This window comes from Protopterus annectens, chromosome 1.part1 (genome assembly GCF_019279795.1).
Source record: "Protopterus annectens isolate FY-2018-M chromosome 1.part1, PAN1.0, whole genome shotgun sequence".
Classification (NCBI taxonomy): domain Eukaryota; kingdom Metazoa; phylum Chordata; order Ceratodontiformes; family Protopteridae; genus Protopterus; species Protopterus annectens.
The window spans coordinates 1414454777-1414477516 of NC_056726.1; positions in this window are offsets into that span (position 1 = coordinate 1414454777).

The following is a 22740-nucleotide window of genomic DNA, read 5'->3' on the forward strand; positions in this document are numbered from 1 at the left end:
TATTAGGTCCATGATAATGTGTTCCATAGCTTTGTATAGCTTTGTATATCAGACTCATCAGGCTAATGGGGCAATAGTTCCCAGGGTGTGTAGCAGCTCCTTCTTTGTGGAGAGGGATGACTGTAGCAGTGCGCCATTCAGTAGGGACAAAGCCTGAAGTGAGGCTGTGATTGTACAGGGCACACAGGTGTGGTGCAAGTTCACACTGTAGTTCATGTAGAATACAGCCAGGGATATTGTCAGGTCCCATAGAAGCTGTATTCTTGGCCTTGGACAGAGCTAATTTTATCTGTGCAGCAGTAATACTGGGTGCCTGGCAATCTACTGGTATTGTGATTGGTCCTTTAGGGGGGTAAAGTTGGCACTGAATCTGTCGGCCAGTATATTGGCAATATCTGTTGGCTTGGTATAGGATGTACCATTGTGCAGTAGCTCAGAGCAAATCTGGGTATTGCCATGGAGATTCTTTACATAACTATAGAAGGCCTTGTGGTTGTCTTTACTATCTGCTACAATTATGTTTTCATAGCTAGCTTTAGAGGATTTGATGAGGGATCTCAACATTTTGTTGAGGCTGATAAGGGAGTTTTTCCAGTCTTGGGACTTCACCTTATTCCACATCAGTTTCTTCCTTCTGTTGTAGAGTTTGTTTATGGCAGGGGACTGCCGGATTAGCTTCCTTTTATTGGAAGGGATCATCTTTGTTCTATTGGGTATGGTGAGATCCATGCATTCGTGTAGGTGTTCATACAGTGTATTGGTGTATGATTTGGCGATCATGCAAATATTCTCCATTTGCATGGGTGCCGTGAAGTTAGCCACCTCTATTTCTAGTGAGGAACCTGTATGGATGTTCCAGTTGTTGGATATGCCTGGTTAGGTACATACCAAAGGGGACACTGTACTCAGTAATAGGTCTCATGAATGCCGAATACAGTGTAACAATGACTTCCTGGGAATTAGATGCTATACTTATTATATAAGTTGCATAACATAGAATGATTTCCTCACTACAGTAGACACGTGATGGTCAAAGGCTAGGTTACTGTCTATGTATGTTCCAAGTCCCTGACTGCTGGGTCAACTCTATGGGGTGTGTTGTCAATATGATAGTTATCAGTGGTTGATGACTTCCCAAAGGATACTAGTATGCATTTCTTGTCATTTGGTTTTAGTATATGGCTCTGACACCAGTTGTTTGTCTGTATCAGCCTTTCCTGGAGAGCATTTCTGTCAGTATAGGATTCAATGACAGCTCCGAATTTGCAATCATCTGCAAATTTAGTCAGCCAGAGACCACTGACATTGGCTTTGTCTTCAGAGACGTAAATGCCAAAAAGAAGCAGTCCAAGGACTGATCCCTGAGGGACTCCACTTGTGACTGACCTCTTTATAGAAGTGGACTGCTCAATTCAAACTTCCTGGGTCCTGTCTATGAGCCAGTTGGCTATCCACTGGGTGACATATGAGTTTGTACCTAACTTCCTGAGTTTGTCAACAATGCCTTGTTTTGGTGACCTTCTCAAAGAAGTCTACAAGGTTGAGTAGGCATGACCTGCCCTTAATGAAACCAAACTGAGTTGGGCCCTGTGTCTGGAAGTTTACTATATCACTATTGATCATTTTGATGATAATTTATGGCTTTACATATAAGACTACTGAGACATATGGGTCTGTAGTTTCTAGGGTCAGTAGATGGCCCACCTTTTGCTGAGGGATGACTGTTGCTGTTCTCCATTCATGAGGCACAAAGGCTATTTGGAGGCTACAGTTAAACAGCAATTGCAGAGGCCCTGATAGGTCATGTTTCAAGCTATTTAGAAGGCATCCTGGGATACTGTATGGGGCCATAGATGCAGTGTTCTTGGCAGTTGGTTCATCTTCAGCATAGTAAATGGATTGACCCCTTAAAGATACAAAGACCAGAGATATTACTTTGACTGTAAGGAAGGAATAGCAGTATTGAGATCCCATGTGAATCCTCCTGCTGCACTCCTTAATCAAGCTAAGTTGTGTTACTTTGTCTGTACCCATAGGGACCTCAGCCGAATGTTTGCCTTTAAGTGTGTCGAAGTGTTAGGTCAAAAGCTGTTAAGGAGGGCATTCTCGTGCATTACAGCAGAGTATGTTTTTGTAGTTAACTATTTAGTCTGGGTAAGGCATATACTCTTTTGTCTTCTGATACAGCACTCCACAATCACCTTCTCAGAGAATGTCACTTTATTAAGTACAAAGTACTAAACTTGATCCTCTCATTGCCTCTGGCCTATTCCATTGTTTAGCTGCTTTTTGTGGCCTGATGTGCCAATTCCTACACTTGCCTACTACAGCTTATTTCTCTTAGTATTCCCTTCCCCATCAGTAGAAATGTATTTTGATGGTTGATAGTGCTCATATAAAAACAGTCTGAGCTATAATTGTATTTTAGCAAATAATGTATTCATCTTTCTTACAAACTTTCTGATATTCACCTCTCCTTATTATTTTTCAGCATACATTCATATAATTGTACGCATGAATGACCCTTTGTCTACTGAAACTTGAAAGGTTTAATTAAAGGTAGCACTTCTAACAGCAAAGGACTCTTGCTTTGCTTATTAACACTGCATTACCACTTGTCAGTAGATTGCATTGCCAACTCAGTCTGCATGCACAAGTAGATGCACTCATACAGCTCACTGATTGGCCTGCTTTGGTCACCTCCCTATCTCCACCCCCAGCCATCCCTCAGTCACTAGTTTTGTACTTTCCTTTTCTTACCTCTTGCAATCTTATTGGCTAAAGACAATCACTTCTCTAACTATACACATTCCAACTTGTCAGTACGTAGCAGTTCTAATTATGCATTCATCAAAACATACATTTCTACCCACACCATACCCATACCTCCAATGAAACTAATGTTAACAGTAATCCCAGTTCTTTCACTACTACTAAAGGCTACCAATAACATTACAATCATTCCTTTGCTGTCATTTGCAGTATATTCAATAACCATTTATGAGAACCAATCACTTATTTTCTACACCTAGTCTGTTAACTTGGATATTCATCAGGAAGTCTCTAGACTTCAACCAATAAATAGTAATTACTTACAGCTATCATGACTATTGAAAAGGTTCCTATTCTCCTCATATTGGATTAGACCTTGTTATAGTTTCATTGTCATACCTTATACCCCCACTTCTACTACCTAACTGAGGGTATCACCTCTCAACTTTCATGAGGTGTTACCTCTACAACCTCAGATTCTCTTTGCATGCACTGCGCATTCACTTCAAGTGATAATAAATGCACTAATTTATTTTATTGATTTATATTTATTTATTGATATTTGATGACCAGGAAAGTTTGACTGGGAAGGAGCCCATTTTCAGAGGAGGCCCGGAGAGAAAAGCACCAAAGTATTACAAAACATTTTAAGAACAATAATTTTACAATCTTCAAAAATAATACAAAAACATCTACAGTTTAAATAATTATAACAAATTAGACATAATATAAATACATTTGTTAAGAATATGTATAAGTTAATAGATAAATTTTAGCCTAGTTTATAGAGAAATTAAATTTAAGTTAGTATAATATAAACATGAATTACAGTATGGAGTGAGAGGAAAAGCAGGCTTTTGGTATATTTAGAGAGAAAGCAAGGGGAGAGAAATTGACAGAATTAAGGAAGTGAGTGAAGAAGGTAAAGTAAGGAGGTATAAGGTATGAATATGTACGTGTTCACAATTAGGGATATAGGGCCGGATTCATGAAGACTAGAGTAAGACTCCATGAAGCCAACATGTCAGCTGAGCAATCCAGGAACAGCCGGCAGGGGCGTGCAAGAGAGCTCCTAAAATGACTCTTGCATGGACAGTGTTAGTTTATGCAAATTACCTAATTTGATGCTGAAAGCTATGCAAATGAGGTAAATTTGCGATCCAGGAAACACTAACCTGCTGAAAGCTATGCAAATGAGGTAAATTTGCGATCCAGGAAACACTAACCTGTCCGAGTAAGAGTAGTGTTATTTGTAGAAATGTACTCGGTTGGCAACTGAGTACCGTTCTGCAAATAGCAAAATGGAGCCATGACAGCTCCAAATAAAGGATGCATCCAGTTGATGAAGCATGCCAATACCCAAATATATGGCCATTGGCATTTTTATGTGTTGCAAAATAATAAAAAATATTTTTTTTTCCTTGATCTCCGAAGTTTAAGTGTAGCGCAGCGCCGCGCAAATGTGCGGCGCACTAAAAATCAGAAAATCACAATTTAAAAGCCACAAATATGGATTTCATTTAAAATATTCATCTGCCATGCAAGTGAATGGCAGGCTGAAGACAACATGGCTACTGAGTAGTGGTTGCTAAGGGGGGAAGCTCAGTCTGAGAGATGTAACCAAGCATTAGTAGGCAATCCTATGCAAATGAGGATAAGGATAGTGAATCCCAATTTTTCCTGCTATGTAAACCATGTTCCTAGAGTGTAAGAGTAGGATAAGTGGAGTAACAGAGTGGAAGATCTGTGACATCCTGAGGGGATATGTATCAAAAAGACTGTAAGCTCATTGGAGCAGAGTGGCATGTGTTTGCTGTGAGTTAGTCAGTTCTAAAAGAGGTGCGTCTACAGTTGTCTAAACTGAAACCCAGAAACTGAAGGTGTACTTCATCACTAAAGTTTCTTGCAAAGCTGTTTACACTGTGTGTGCGCGTGTGCGCGTCTGTAAACCCGTCTAAGCCTGTGTGCACATGTGTGCGCCTGTGTAAGGCTGTCTAAGCATGTGTGCACAAATGTGCAACCGCCTAAGCCTGTGTAAGCTTGTATAAGGTTGTGTGCGTACGTGTGTGCTCGTGTGCATGTGTTTGCACTTGTTTGCATGGCACTGCCCCCTGTGGAAACAGAAAGGGAAAAGGAAGGAAAAGAAGTAGTAGGAAGTTAACCAAGGAGAACTAGCAGAGCTGCCAGGTGAAATCAATCAGAATCAGCCAATTACACAGGCAGTACAGTAGCCCAGCCCAGCCCAGCACTTAAAACTCTGCAAACAACATTCCCCCATGTTTTTCTCATAAACACTGCAACACTGCAGTCAACAAAGAGAAGTGAAAACTTAAAAAGCTTAAACTGAGACATAAAAATGTTAGAGGCTGCCATTGCTGTTATAAGGCAACATGTGCAAGATGCTGAGGGTGGTGCCATTGGGAATGCTGCTGAGCAACCCACAGTGAAGAGACAGAGAAGAGTGTACAGACCCAGGGTAACCTACCAGGGGCTACATAAGCTGGTGATAGTGGAGTGCTATAGAGTGGACAGAGAGTTCCTGCAGCAGATTGTTGAGCTGTGCAGGCCACGCCTCAGACACAGAACCAACAGAGGGGAACCCATCCCAGTGGAATCCAAGGTATGTATTGGCATAAGAATACTAGCAACAGGTACCTTCCAGAGACCAACTGGTGATATGATGGGGATTTCACAGGCATCAGCATCAAGGGTACTGCACCAGTTCCTGAATGCCATGTCAGAGCATGTCGGTGATCATGTATATTTCCCCAATTCCCGTGAGGTATTGGCCAGCAATATGCGTCTCTTCCAGAAAATAGCGGAATACCCTGAGGTAGTGGGTGCAATTGACTGCACGCACATACACATCAAAGCCAGCTGGTGAGCAGGGTAGGGCCTACATCAACCGCAAGGGCTTCCACTCCATCAACTGCCAGGTCATGTGCGATGCCCAGGGCATAATACTGAATGTGTGTGCTGGCTGCCCTGGAAGCTACCACGATTCCCATATCTGGCATCTGTCGCAGCTGTACTAGACATTTGCAAATGGGGACATCCCTGATGGTCACCAAGTGGGGCATGTTGGATACGCACTGGAGCCGTGGCTGATGACACCCATCAGAAATGCATGCACACCTGAACAAGAACTCCATAATGAGGCACACACACAAACACGAAATGTAATCGAGTGTGTGTTTGGGATGCTCAAGTTACGGTTCCGGTGCCTGGACACATCTGGTGGAGCCTTGCAGTACTCACCAACTACATGTACCCAAATTGTCATGGCATGTGCCATGCTACACAATATGATCCTGCGAAAACAGCTGCAGCAGGAACAGCATGGGGCAGGGCCAAACAGCCCCCCACCATTGCCAAGGCCTGCACAGGCACAGCGTGACTCAGAGGAGGAACAACCTGAGCCTGCCCCAGTAGGCAGAAGGAGGCATGCCCAGTATGCCTTGGCCTTGGCAAAGAGGCAATGCATAGCACATACACTGGCTCAGTAGGAACCCTGGAAATGATACCTTTCTCTGACTCGCACATAAAATAAAAGGGATGCCTAACTTGACACTACCTGTTTCCAAACATGTATAGGCAGTGTAGTATGTGCATCTGACATAGGCAGCCCTGCAGCACCACCTGAGGCATGATTGCCATGTTTTAAGCAATATAAAGCAGTGCTAAGCAGCTTTCACCAATATCTAGTATATGTAAACAAAATTGCTCGTGCAATGTTGGGCAAGGTCAGGGAAAGTTGAGCAAAGTCAGTTAAACATGCTCATATCTGCTTTACTGTTCCTTAAGCAGTTTGGCCTGGCCAGCATGAAAATAAAAAGCAGTGACAGGGCTTGAACCCAGGATACTGTGCACTATAGTCACAGTACTGAACCACTAAGCCATAATAGCATTACAGTGGCACAGACACAGCAGGACAATTGTACACTAATGCAAACACAAAGCAATGCTGTATCATGCCCCTAAAGAGGCAAATTGGTAACCTCACCAACACGACTATGCAGACAGAGAACATCAGGCCAGGCGTTGTGATATGGGTTGTGTAGGCTATGAAGTCGCAAGCTAATATACGTGACAATGGACGCTAAGATCTGTAATACAGTAGTATGCCTCAAGCCAGTACAATAGGCAACAGTACAGAGTGTAATGGTGTCCTGTACATAGCAGTGCAGGCACAGCAAATGTGTATAAGTGTCAGGTGAAGCCCACATCCTATGTACACCCACAGTAACAATCCGGTGTGCCCACGGGTAGAAATGTACAAAGAATAGCTGTCCCCCCTGTATGTAGAAATGTTGATAAGTCTATGCAAAGTGTCTCATGGAAGCCATGCAGGCACAGCATGATCCCTGTTGATCTATGACACAAAGGTGAGCCCTGCTGTAAAGATACAACTTGATTTACCATACACATATAGTATAAATGTGTATACTGTGCGTGCTCACACACTCCAACAAATGTAGTGGATTTCATTCAGCATCACACTGAAAGGTCATACTGGGCATGCTCACACACTTAAATAAACAAAGCAAATGTCAGGCAGGAAGATACTGAAAGGTCATACTGGGCATGCTCACACACTTAGGCTAAATACGGATGTGATAATAAGGGATCTATGGACAAATGTGTATAGTCATCTCTACTTCCAGAAACACATTCACAAAGTGGTCTGAAAATCCTGCTATGTGTTCACACAAACTGCCAAGGTCTGTGCATGTAGGTCAAAGGAGGTTGCCACTACTCAGCAGTCATCAGACCTGTCAGAGAGTACCACAACACACTTGAGATGAATCTGACTAGGCACATTCAGCAGCTAGAAAGACCAATGAAGTACCTTAACAAGAGGATTACTGGCCTCAAATAGTTGCCCCATGCAACAAGAATGAATGTAACCCAAGCTGTACTCTGTTGCATACTGTCTACACAGGAGTTCTCTGCCCAACAGACAGGTCCATGTCATGGTTACACTCAGATCTGTTCTGAGTTACAGCTCAATGGCACTAAATGTACAGAGCCAACTGATATTGGCAACATCCTGGCAGATAAGATCAGTGTTAACTTTACCCCCCTGTCACCCATGAAAGAGCACATGTCTATAATGGAAGACTGCAAAGTTGCTGTCATCATGGCTGCACAGATAAAAAACACTCTCTGAAGCCAATATCACAGCAGCCATGGGACTAGATAACTTCCCAGGCTATGTAGTATCTACTTCCCTGAAGTAAACAGTAACATGGAAGGTCTGTGGCTACTGAAGTTTCCAGAGGACTGAAAACTAGGAGCCATCATTGTAAACACTAAAGATGTGGACATTCTACAAAAGGGCCTCACTGAGACAGATGGCTGTTGTCCAAGCCATGGGCTGTAGCTCAATGCCAAAAGGTGCATTATCATCACCTTTGTTAAAATCTCTGTAGCCAAGAACTACAACATAGGTAGTAGTATACTTCATACTGTAAGTGTGACAAGAGACCCTGGGTCACAGGTGGACAGTAAATACAGCTGTGATAAGCACATTCCCACAGTAGTCAGGAAACCCTCTTATGTGGCACACCTCATCACAGAATGTGTCTCATGCAGAATAGAAGAGGACATTGTTCCCCTCTACTCACCACTCACTAGAACTATAAAAGAGTATAATGCCACTGTTGCTATGTACTTCACAAGACAACTACAACAACTGGAAAGCCAGCAGCAATACCTCACAAAGAGCATTAGTGGCCTGAAATACATGCCATACACAGACCATCGCAAAATGCTCCATCCGTACTCCCTTGCATATCGCCTACTCAGAGGTGTTCACTGCCTAACATACAAAGCTATGTCAAACATAGAGCTGTATGATCCATGTAAAACACTCACAACCACTCTGACCTTTGGACCAAAAACCACGAGTGAAATACAAAAGGAAGGGGTGTAGCCATTTACCTTATGGATATCCACACCTTCAGGTTACTGGCACAGCATGAGGCCTTGGAGACCATGCAAGTGCAACTAACATTGTGCAAAGCATCAGATTGTAGCCTGCTACAGATCATGTACCTTGTCTCAGGAACCTCACTCAGTATTCTGGAGAACAATGTCAAATATACAGGTCCTATCAAACACCATTATATGAGGAGATTACAACTACCCAAACATTGAGTGGGTGAATTACTTGTATACAACGTCCTTTGCCAATGTGACCTACAGTTAAGAAACCCTAACACCCTGCAACAGCTAGTCAGCACGCCCACTAGAGGTGACAACATACTGGACATGATCATCACCAACATGGGGTACCAGTGTTCCACAACAGAGATAAACCCCTCGCTGGGAATATCAGATCATGAAGTAATCACACTGGACATCCACATCCCGCACCCACACCCAGCCAATGAAACCATTGTGAAGACATTTGCAAAAGCAAACTGCACACTTCCCAAGACCAAAGTGGAAAGTTCCGAAGACCTCTTGCTATAGGATAATGGTATGCAATCTGCAGAAACATTTATAAGTGCATCCTATGAGCATCTACAGGGATGCATGGAATGAGACATCACAAATAAAACAAAGATGCACTCCTCCAAAAATAGGACAATAAGCAGGTGTTTGCTGTCCATAAATAAGCTAGACAAGAGAAGGAGGAAACGAACACATGATAGATCCAACTTCACTAAAGGAAAGGCATCACTGATCATTATCAGGAAGAAACAATGATCACTCATAAAATAATCCAAGGAAGGTTTCTAAAGACAAATAGTCAAGGAATGTAAGAATAACAACCACAAAGCTTTCGGTAGCTATACCAGACATGTAGGTGTCAACTTCCAAATATGCTGTCAGCTACTGAAAAAAGGAATGAAATACACCAAACCAACTTTTATTGCCCACATCCAGGGGGACAAGTTCAGTGTAAACTCCCCCCATCACCCCCAAAAGGGCCTGTGTCCATCACAGAAGAATGCAGAGACCCAGACATCATGGACATGCAGGTAAAGACAGCCCTCACCAAAGCTAAGAACATAGCATCAATGTGACTGCATGTTGTCCCAGGCTGCGTCTTACACTAGGCCCATAAGGAACTACACACTCACCTACATTCACTGTCCAGACTCAACCGTACCACAGGATATGTACCCAAAGAGTGGCATACACTAACAGTCATCCAGCTCCACAAAGGGTGTGCCAAAACAGAACCTGGAAACCAGTGCCCAATATGTCTACTCAGCCGGGTCTACAGAGCTAATGAGCCAATTGTCATGGAACCCATACACTGAGACATTGGAGATCTCCAGACACTGATCTCTACACAACTTTGCCTTGTTAAACGCAGATCCTGGCTGCCAAACCTAGATGACCTATTTAAAACAGTTACCATGAACATAGATGGAGGTGAAAGTAGTCCACACAGCCCACCTGGACCTCACTAAGGGCTTAACTACACCATTCCCCACTCTGTCATCATGGACAAGTGTACCAGCTTGAACATTAACAGCTATGTCACAGGATGGATGGCCAAGTGGCTCACAGATCAAACACACATGTTCATAGTTGCAGGTGCCATGTCCATCTCCAAGTCAGTCACAAATGGCATCACACAGGTCTTGGTCCTGGGACCCCACCTGTTCAGTGGATACTGCTCAGAGGTACAGGGAAGCATGGCAGGTGTATGACTGAACAGGTTTGCAGATGAATGGTAACTGTGGTCCATAATCGACTGTACAGCTGAAACAGACATCCTGCAAAAATGTCTTACAGAGACAGATACCTGGTGCCAAAACAATGCCCTCGGCATAGTCATCCCCTTTGGGTAAAACAAAGTGCACACAAATTACCACATAGGTGGTAATCCAGCATGTACAGAGAAAGTCATTATGGCCCTGGGGACACAGGTAGATAGTAAACTCACCTTTGATGATCACATGCCCAAAGTGTTAGACATTCCTTCAATGTAGCCCATCTAATGTCACCTAATGTAACCCACTTCGTATAGTCTGATGATGTCACCATCCTACAAATTTACCTTTGGAAAGGATAATTCCCAGTAGTGTGTATACTGTGGTGTGTTAATTTGTACTCCTGTAATATCATGAAGTAGTTAGACAGGGGTTTGAATCCTGCACTGGACAGCTGTGTGTGTGGTCTCCTTGGGAAGGAGCAACCTACTAGGAGAGTAGTAAGAAACCTCAAAAGCGGTAAACTAACCTTTGTCAAGTCTGATGATGTCACCATTCTACAAATATACCTGTGGAAAAGAGAATTCCCAGTAATGTGCATAGTGTGTCGTGTTAATGCTTACTCTTCTAGTATCATGAAGTAATTAGGTAGGGGTTTGAATCCTGCACTGGACAACTGTGTGTTTGTGTGTTGCCCCCTTGGGAAGGAGCAACATTTTAGCAGAGTAGTAAGAGACCTCAAAAGCAGTAAATTAACCTTTGTCAAGTCTGATGATGTCAGCATTCTACAAATATACCTGTGGAAAAGAGAACTTGCAGTAATGTGCATAGCGCGTCTTGTTAATGCATACTCCTCTAATATCATGAAGTAGTGAGGTAGGGTTTTGAATCCTGCACTTGGTGAGTGTATGAGTGTGACACTGTTGGTCGATGTGTTGTGGGTTTTGCTTTTACCACTGTATGACATATCAGTATGCATTGCACATGTGAGCTAGCTGTGTGGCAAATACATATACGTACATGCTACCTCAATGATTGCATGTGTGGGAACCCTGCTTTTTCCAAGAACACAGCTGCCATCCTTGCCAGACTGTGCTTCTGCTTCTCAGACCTTAGGTCACATCTGTATGCTTGTGACAAGCCCAGCCACTGCAGTGATCCCTGGCCTAGGTCATCTGTGTCACACAAAGTCATTATGGTTGCTATTGGAATGTGTGAGTGAGGGTCTGTGCCTGAGGTATATGTCATACCTGTTCAAACACAGCAAAGTCTGTCAATGATGACTATTCATAACAGGTGTAGAACAACCTATGTTGATATGCATGCAGACCCCTTATTGCTTATGTGATCCACCAAGGGATTCCAAAATACCTTTGGAAATTTGATTAACAAAAGAGAGATGACATAACACTTGGTTGCATGTACACATCAGTACCTGTTCATCATGTTGGTGGCTACTACCTATGTGGTACTGTGGGGATAATTTGTTCCGTAAAGGTGGATGACTATGCTTAGTTTGGCTTATAGTTTTACAGCATGGGTTTGACAACAGGCATCTGTCTGTATGATACCCTTGTGGAGGATGCATGTGTCATCTGGAGAATGCATTATAGGCCACAGTATGCATTACCAGACGTGGACAGACATATCCCTACTGTGATTGCTTGTACCTAAGAGAGCTATATGTCAAACAGGAGTGGTGTCAGTAATCGGTGCAGGTGAATACCAGTGGTTACTGGCATTGTGCAGTACTTAAAGGATCCAAATATTGTTGGGTGTCCTACATCTGTGTGCTGGTTGTCAAGACATCATCTAACGATTGGTTATGGTCAGGCTGTTGAAGTGATGTACACTACCAGAATGCAAAACAATGACAGATAGTAACAGTATCACCCACAGCACAGTGTCAAACCATGTCATGCACACATGTGTAGTCAGGTTCCGGAATGTGTGTAGTACAATGAATACTGGCCACCAATAGAAACTATGGAGTGTTACTGTGTAATACAGAGCATGTCACCCTGGCCATATGTCCACTATGCATGTACATGCAGACAGTGCACTCCACATGTTCACAAATGTACACCTGCAAATCTGTGCTACACACATACTGTCCACTCTCTAACACATGCTGCCAATACTGCACACATCAGCCAAGTGGCACGTGGCTGGACAATACACAATTGGAACCAAAACTGGTGTAAACAGCACTACAATGACAATCATAGCTTTAATACATCATGCCTGCTCAGCTACACCTTCAAGCATATCATTACACTCTACTGCTGACAACATGCTAACATTGCTATACTGCTATATAGACACCCTGTGCATCAGCACCATGGTAGCCTGTTCCTGCATCGATGTTACAGATGACAGGAGGAGGCACAGGTTTCATCATATGCACAGGGTGTGTTGTTGGTTTGCCAGAGGCCTACAGTGAGCCATCCAATTGACATGTGTGTGTGTGTGTGTGTGTGTGTGTGTGTGTGTGTGTGTGTGTGTGTGTGTGTGTGTGTGTGTGTGTGTGTGTGTGTCAGGGGCAAGAATACTGGAATGGGCCAATGTTGTTGTAATGTGTGTGGGTATGTGTTAGCCCTAGGTGTCTGGAGTATGTGTGCATGTCTGCATGCACACAGTTCCACCATGTGGCTGCCATATATGGGTATTTGTGGAACAGCCACAGACTGTACCTGCGAGGCTTTACAGATCACCGTCTCTGGCCACAGATACGATACCTGTGCCTGGCAGGGGTGCTACTGACACTATCAGATACTAAGCCAGACTGTGTACTATCCCAGAGGTGGATGGATGTACACTGGACACAGGTCCCTGCTGGGACTGTCCAGAGCCAAGTGCATGTGGTCTTCTAGGATGTTCTATGGACAGCCCACCCCCAACATTGCTGGGGCTGGTACTGGCGCTACAGGAGCGGCTGTGGCTTGAGGGATGTCCGTGGTGACTGCCAGCTGCTGATGCTGGCATACGTCCACGTCGACATCTCAACCATCCTGCACTGTCCTGACAGATGGGCATGACACTGCGGAGGATATCTAATGTCTCTCCCCAATGTCTATCAGTGACCTCAGTGTAATGACGGATGGCACCTGTTAGGTCACTGATACTGTCAATGACGGCAGTGTTATGTGCCCTCTGTGTCCTTAGTCTCTGCTGGTGTACCGTTCCATATGTGCCTGTGCCTCCATGACAGCCTGGAACATGCATGACGTTGTCAGACCTGTGGCACATCTGCTTGTGGCATGATGAGCAGCAGTGCTCCTACGAGAACCCCTGGACATCTGCCTATGTGGTACCCTTCCAGTCATCTGGGTATGGCTGATGTGTTGGGATGCATGTGCCATGGATACCACACTGTCCTGGCCAATGCCAACTGTATGCTGTCCCTCAGCTATGGGTATTGGTGATGGATGTATTGGCAGTATGACTGTATGCATGGATGGGGTGGACAGCTGTGTACTGTCGATTGCTGGCCCAACGACAGACCCTGGCAAACACACCTGTGCCTCAACACACCTATCTTCATTGTCACTATATGGCTCAGTGACATCAGTTTCCCTGCTGCAGTGAACCAGCCCTAACACAGCACCTGTGGGAGGAAGACAGGAAACACACTTTACGACCTGTACATGATGTCGGCACACATGCACATATGCACAAATGCACACATGAGCACATGCACACATGCACACATGAACACATGCACACATGAACGCATGAACACATGCACACATGAACAAATGCACACATGCACACAAATTCACTCCTCACTACAGCAAATACCCACACACACCACCAGCAATCCAAAACATACTAAATAGTGGTTGAAGGTGGGTTACAGTATCACAAGGCAAACAGTCATATAACACGTGTCAGCATGCAGAAAATGTGTTGCTCAAGACCATGCAGTGCGAGTGTAGATAGCCTTTGTTAATAACAATATACGTGGCTTTGATGCATGTGTGTTGTTGTTCAGTGATTGGCCTCACCCTGGAATGCAATGTGTACATGGACACAACATTGCTGTGCAAGTATTAAAAGCTCTGCAATGTCCTGTGCACCATCACTCACAGGTATACATACCATGGCTGGATGTGTATCTGTGTGTCACATAAATATCCATTTCTGATTACAGTGTCTGTGTCTGTAGCAGATAATTGTGGACACAGGCTTAGCACATGCATGCTATGTATACACACAGGATGAGTGGTGCATGTATACGTGATGGAATACCATTGCTCAACATGGCCATTGTACAATGGTTATGGTGAGTGTAGGACATATTGTGGACATGCCAGTGCCAGCCATGACATGGCATGCTGCAACATGACTGCAACATTAAACATCACACATACCCAATGTGTGTCATGTGACCTATACACTCAATAGCATTACAAGACATATATGTGTCACTTTGTAGAAATGGTGATTGCTATGCATATTGTGTATAGGTGCATATGTTTGCACACAGACAACATTGAGGTGCATAGCAATGACTGCTATGTGTAGTACTGTGGTCACTGTAACTGGGTGGGCTGTAGTACCATGAGCCATCATCATCATGCATCATGTGGTCACTCAAGGCTACTAATGTGTGCCAGACTGCCACCTAGCATGCTGTACCTGAATTGTAGGACAATGGCTACATTCACAATTAGACAGCCACTTGTTACCTGGGTTTGTAAGGTGCCCAATAGGGAGCATTGCCTAACATGAATGTGTTATGTGTTGAAGAGTGTCGCACAGCCCCATGATAGGCCTCTACCCCTCAGGTATATTATGTGTGTTGTGTGGATGACATGTGGGATACTGAAGTGTGACCTTACAACGGGTGTCTGGATACACCATGTGTAACATGTTAAGGTGTACTGCGTGTGACAAAGTTGTGTATGTTGTGTACATGTGCATCAACAATGCCTATCCAATGTCCAGTACAGTGTTGCCACAATTGTGTGTGATGCTCTGTGTATTGCATGTGATTGAGGCAGCTATTGACATTACTGAGATGTGCATAGTCTCACAGCAAACATGCACAGCATGCATTATGCGTAGGTGTGTTATGTGTACATGGCCTACACCTCACCTATGACATGCACATTTCATTAGCAATATTACATTTATAACACACTCACCAGCATCGATCGGCTGCCTTGCTGTCACACCAGAGGGACCTACAAGAATATGAGACAGTTTGTCAGTGGCCACAACTGTGGCATTGCTACTGTGACTTTGCTAAACTACAGTAGTACAACAGTCGACAGTCACAGGTGTACAGATTATATTCCAAATATCAGTATTGCACAGCGCTAGGCAGCACAACTGCTAAACACACAGTACACATCTCACATATGAAAAATCTACCAATACAGGTAACAGTAGTCTACAAATAGGGCATGCTACCTGCACGCTCCATGTCAACATGCTGGGTGGTTCAGGCCTCCATAATGACACATGTATGTTGCTGTTCCTGTTGTTGGCCAGGAGCCACCACGCTTATGAGCAGCTCCTCCACTCTGATGAGGGGGGGATGAATGGCTACCCCACCACCTGTGGCAAGCTGTTGTCTATGGATATCAGATGCACGCCGCTGGACATGTCAAATTAAATCAGTGCAGTGATGGCGTACCTGCTCATATGTCTGGTTATACATGCCTATGTCATTTACCCGACAAACAAGATCTTGCCACAGTGCAGTGCAGTCCACTGATGTTGGTCCTGGCTGGTTCTAGAGAACAGCAGGGTGTAGTGCTGCACCAGGTTGGTGTGTATTTCCTGTTCCTCTGCAGCTGTATAACATGGGTTTCGTCGGTGGGCCATGCCCCTGGAAGACAATTAAACAATATGTGTGAGCAAGTCATGTCACACACCTAACATTCTAAAGTACAGATATCAATTAACTGCCATATATAGCATCTGATTTGCTGTCAGAGGATACATATGTTCAATACCACATATTAGTGCTCAGGCCACAACTGGCTGACAGTGCCCGGCATGCTCTATATATCAAACCATGTTCTGCACAGCAGCAAAGAGAAGCCAGTATGTAAGACTATACACCAGTACATGGCACACTGTATGTGACACAATGCACCACCTAGCCACAGGAGGTATATATCAAGCTAATGCATAAAGAAAGATGTCATCCATTGCAATGAATGTTAAGTACAGTTACAGTATTACCAGTATACCACCTTAGTCGTTGATGCCAAGCCCCTGCCTAACATATGTGCACAGTTGTTAATATAGGTGGCATACTGCTGTACTAGACTATACATGTTGCTAGATATACATGTATACCCTGTAACACACATATGATTGAGGGCATGGTATAGGCATAATTACACACACATCAGACATACATACAACACACAAATGTATGCCAACCCAGATGAGATTTACCTGTGTACCACACAGTACTGTGTGTCACTACTTACAAAACCTTATGCCTGAGGTATGTAATCTGTGAGGACTACAGGGAACACACAAAACAGTGTTTCCAAGCAATGTGAACATACACCATACTGTACTGTTTAGGCCTTCAGCTTCAGGTAGTACTACAGTTCATATGAGAGTTGGATTCACCAGCAGTACCACTCACTAAGCATACATGTATTGCTTTAGCCTACAATGGGACACCACAGTCGACAACAAGGGACTATGTCACACTGTATGCCATACTACTTTTTCTGCCTAGCAATAGCATACACATCTTTTGCTGGGATCACAGCTAGGACACAAACTACCATGATAGACACAATTTCACACTAAGCTATCACACCTTTACAGACCTTGCACACATTCACCAACACATTCACCATTACACTCAGCCAACCTCACATAGTAATTATTGCACTAAGTACATGTGTGTGTGCATCTTGTCATAGGTAGGTAATACACTGTTGGCCCTAGGGCCTACAGCAGCCTAGCCATATGCTACCCTGGCCTTTGATACACATGTAATTTAATTTCACTTGCCCCTGTCAACCAGAGCCACAGAGGTGATTCCCGGGGTGTATTTCCTATCTCCCAACTAATCATCAGGAGTATTTATGACAACTGCTAATGAGGAGCTTTGTTTGCTATTGATAGGTGGTTTGTTCCAGAGTATGGCATGTCTCTAAGACAGGACTCTATCCCTCCAGCATGTGCTGTTTAGTGAGCTGACAAGGTTTAGGGCCCTAGAGCATGTAGCTTGGAGGGATTGTGATATGTTTATGTGGAGGATGTCCACCAGCTATGGGTGTGACATAGCTCTGTATGTTAGGCAGAGGTCACCTCTGGGTAGGCGGTATGCAACACAGTCTAGCTGTGGTTTTGTGAGTCGGTCTGCATAGGGCATCTGTTTGAGGCCGGTATTACTCTTTGTGAGGTATGTCTGTGGCCTTTCCAGTTGCTGTAGTTGTCATGTGAGGTACATACCACATGGGGCATTGTACTCTATAATGGGTTTTGATAGTTGTTTATATACCTGACCTGTATCTGACATACAAACTGTTCAAGATGCAGATGTTACTGCTATGTATTTATATATTTAATTTATATTCATATATCTACATATCTGGCTGTCTTCAGGTTATATTATCAGCTACATTTAAACAGACCCCTACATTTCTAGCAGCACACTGACATTTCTGGGGAACACAATCACAAGCTACTCATGTGCCAGATTAACCTGTACATGCTAGCCATGAACCAGCAGTTGGGGACTGTATATATGCTTAAGAGCTACTGGCATTCCCTTCATCCACTTTATATGGACCTACCCAAGTGTGGACTGACAGCACTTAATACAACTGTACTATTTCCATAATGCAAGGGTACAACAACATATCAAAGAAAGTGACACGGACACAGTCCAGGAATTATACCTTTATTAATTACATTACACACTTTTGTAGTGGCTCTCTCATTCATTTCATATTTTGGTGCATGCAGAATACTTTTATTACAGACTTATTATACCGTTATTAATGGGTTACAACACTTTTTCATGCTCTCTCACTTATTTTATATTACAATACATGCAGAGACTTTATTCAAGACTTATTATACCTTTATTAATGGGTTACAACACTCTTTTTCAGGCTCTCTCACTTATTTTATATAACAGGACATGCAGAGAAGTTATTCAAGACTTATTAGACCTTTATTAATGGGTTACAACACTTTTTCAGGCTCTCTCACTTATTTTATATAATAATACATGCAGAATAATTACTAACCTGCCTGGTGGCGCAGCCTTAGCAGCCTGTCTGCATAGGCTTGCCGATTCGTAGCACAGACACCTGCAGCTGTGAAGTAAATGAAGGGATATTGAGACATACCTATCCATTATATAAGACTACAATAGCATTTCTTACATACTTCATTCCATGGCTATCTACTCAGTAGTGGGGCATCTTGCATGTCACGGGCCTCCTGTATCCATCGGTTCAGTTGGCCCTGCTTCTGTCTCTTCAGGTCTGCATGGTGGTGACGGACCTGCTCACCAGTCTGAGGGACGTCTGTGGCACTGGTGAGATTATGAGCTAACTGGTTCCAAGCCTCCGCTCTGTACTCCATCCCTTGAAACTGGCCCTGCAGGAGTCTTGACTCATGATGGTGGACAAGGAACCAAACCATGTATTTTGACTCCTCGATGCCCCCACTGCTGTGCTCAAAAGCGGTTACCCTCTCCAGCACCGGCCATTCTGACTGCAGATGGAAGCTATAACCAGTTATGGTGAGTATTCCCACCTATGGAGCTTAAATATGCCTCATTTCCCGCACTTATTTGTGATTGGCCATTTTTGAAAATTCTCAGCTAACAGCAAACCTGCATAGCAATGGTTAAACTTCCATTTATAAGTATATGTATGTTAACAATGCATGTTTATGCAAAGCTGTCATGGCTTAGTGGTGCAGTACTTTGATTATAGTGTACAGTGTCCTGGGTTCGAGCCTTGTCATTGCTTTTTATTTTACTACTGTCCAGACAGGCTAGGGGGTGTGGCTGTGTTTAGGCAACTTTGCTCAACTTTGCTCTACGTTGCTCCACGTTGCCCGATGTTGCCTGATGGTGCGCTGGTTAGCGCAGTGCGCAGCTCCGCGCAAAACTATTGCGCTAGGTAAAGAGCTGCTTAGCTATGGGCAACTATAATGTGCTAGGTAAAGCACTGCTTAGCTATGGGCAACTATAATGCGCTAGGTAAAGCGCTGCTTAGCTATGGGCAACTATATTACACTGGGTACAATGCTGCTTAGCTATGGGCAATTATATGTCAATATCCTTAATGCTGCTCACCTTCTTATATTTATATATATACATTTTGTTCACTAATACATAGGCCATTTCAATGCTTTTTACTAAAATTTCATTCATATATGTCAGGAATTATTTTATATACTAATTTAAAACATAAAATAGAAAGGGAAGTGGTGGGACTAGAACCGGAAATGCCTCCTCTTTGTGCGAAGGCTCTACCACTACTCTATTGCTATTTGGCTTAATTTGCATAAACATTTCTTATTATGTTCTTCGATGTCGAAATTGCTAACTGTATCCAAGCAATGGGCACACCCGCACAAACACGTGCAAATACGGGCAGCTATATCGGGAATTAAAATTACATTTTACAATTACAAAGAGGTTTAGTCTGTGGGGATGTGTAGTGTTTGCTATGTGTACATTTCAGTGGACTCGTCCATTGCACTTGTCATTTTCACATTTATATAGTTGCAGAGGCATGGATATTTGGACTGCTCGGCAGTCCGACACGCCCCCTGCAGTCTTACACATTCCGTGTTAGCCTTCCAGTTGAGTCAGCGTGCCCTCATGAATATGCATGGCACGCTGACGTCTTCTTCTTAGACTGCCGTTTCCATGTAAGACTTATTTAGTCTTACATGGAGGATTAGTGAATCCCTGCCACAGTTTATCCTGGTGTTGTATTTATTGTTACATATTACAGCTTTTGTTGTTTATACTACATGCTCAAATGCCTTACTTTCTTACTATAAAATATCATACTCCACCACAGCAAAATGAAAATACATACTGTGCTATAATCCATACTCTAACATGGTAGATACATTTCATAAAATATCTCTCCCATCTTCATAAACAAAGCTAACCATCAAAGATGATTATCTTGCAAAATACCTTTTCACGCATGGTTTTCATTTACACTAAAATCCACCTTAGTATCACTACTCACCATACTATAAGTTCTCTGTGGTAACACTGAAACCATCCCTGGTCCAGCCTTCCCACCACTTCCATTATCCATCAAATTAAAACTTCTTATAACAGGTCACATTACTATGTCAAATATCAGTACTAAATGGTCTATTCTGGAAATCTGGCTCAACTATTATAATTCCAAAATGTTGGTTATTACGAAATATTTGTTAAAAGACAATTATGGCATCACACTAAACATAGCAAACAATTACCTCTATCTGCAGCAACTGACCAAGTAAAAACCAAGGTAGTGCTACTAACATCTATACATAAATCAAACAATCTATCAACTATTCTATCCCTGTTCATCAAAACTCCTCTAACTTACCTGTATAAGACCTTCAGCTAACTGACTGGTCACCTGTATACTGTCGCACTGACCCTATCTCTGCCTTCTCTACTTTTTTATAACATCTGATGCCCCATACAAAAAAATATTCTCTCTCTTAATACCATTAAACTGCCTGGATAAACCAGACTTTTGGACATGTGATGAAAGATGGGGAAGAGGCCTGGAAAATATGAAAAGCTAATGCTATACTACAGAGACCAGTATGCAAGATAATTGCAACCAAATGAAAAAAAATGTATAAACGTTAACGAAGCAAAGGCCAGAAATTTCAGATCTGTCCAGATGGCACAGTTAGGTAATCTAAAAAAGATTCTGAGCAGCTATAAAACAGTAAGGCACATCTTAATATCTTTTTCTATAACTAAACAACCATTCCTCATCACTTCATCTAGATCTCCCAAGTTGCATTTCATAATCTCTATCTTCACCAGTCCTCACGCCTTTACTTTTATAAGGCATTATTTAACAAACACAGACTCCCTATTTTATGCCATCATTGAAAAATACCCTTCAATTTTAATCCATCTTGGATAAAAAAGTAGAAAACCTTCAAAACTCATTATACCTACAAGTCATTTTTTTCACAATCTACACACGTTTTTTTCAACACAGGGCTATCTTTCTAAGTAACCCATCAGAATAAATATTTAATCTTTCTGTTACTACAAATGCTATCCTACACAGTTTTTTATACTCACTCACAACCCCCTTCCAATAGTTAATCATCTTTCCATAGTAAATGACTACCAACCAGTCTCAAAAACATATGCCTACAGGAGTACCCCCAAAGGCAGAGTTTTTGTCCCTCTTTTATTTTCACATTTTATTAATCATCTCCCATCTGATCTTCTCAAAATAACTTAGTACTTTATGCTGATAACATAATGCTCACATCATCACAGCAAAGGTTCTTCTGTACTACAATCACAGCTTCAGTCTGACTTGTATTCTCATTGGAATTAGCTGGAAATTAATGTCAAGAAATCCAACATCTATTTACTTTTAACAGGCATTAAAAACATATAGATCTTGCTGGGGCAGTGGGGCCCCTCTTCCAATTGTCACAGAATAACAATGCATAGCATTTCTTAAACTTTCTTCCACATACACATCTTTAGTCATAACAAGTCAGCCAGCAGCTGAAAGCTACAAATAATGTCAAAATGTCACCAATCTTCTGTCTATTGAAGCCAGAAAACCATAAAAATTCTTATTCCTAGACTGGAATATGACCTACCTAAATTTGCTGCTACCTCTGCCTACAACAGTGCCAGAAAACAGAAATTAAAATTCTTAGGTTTATCTATCTAGGGATGTTGGATAAATATCACTGTGAAGTCATGGAAAAAGCTAATTGCCTGCCTATTCAGTATGGAACATAATGCCCACATAAAGCCTGCCTATTCAGTATGAAACATAATGCCCACATAAAGCATTATTATAAAAATTCTTGAATGAACCCTATTGGCCAATCCTGTCATTTATTTTAAAATCCATTCCACTGACTATTTTCTTAGAAAGAGCTCCTTAGTCCTATGCAGACCAAATGTTCAATTAATAGTTTGTGAAAATGCATTCTCTAAACCTGCCCTGACTACCCAGAACTCAATTCACTACTAGATTATCTAAGAGTTGAACAACGTCTCTGAATTTTATAGCAAGTGGCTCAAAAAATTCCTTCATAATCAATCAACTTGCAACTG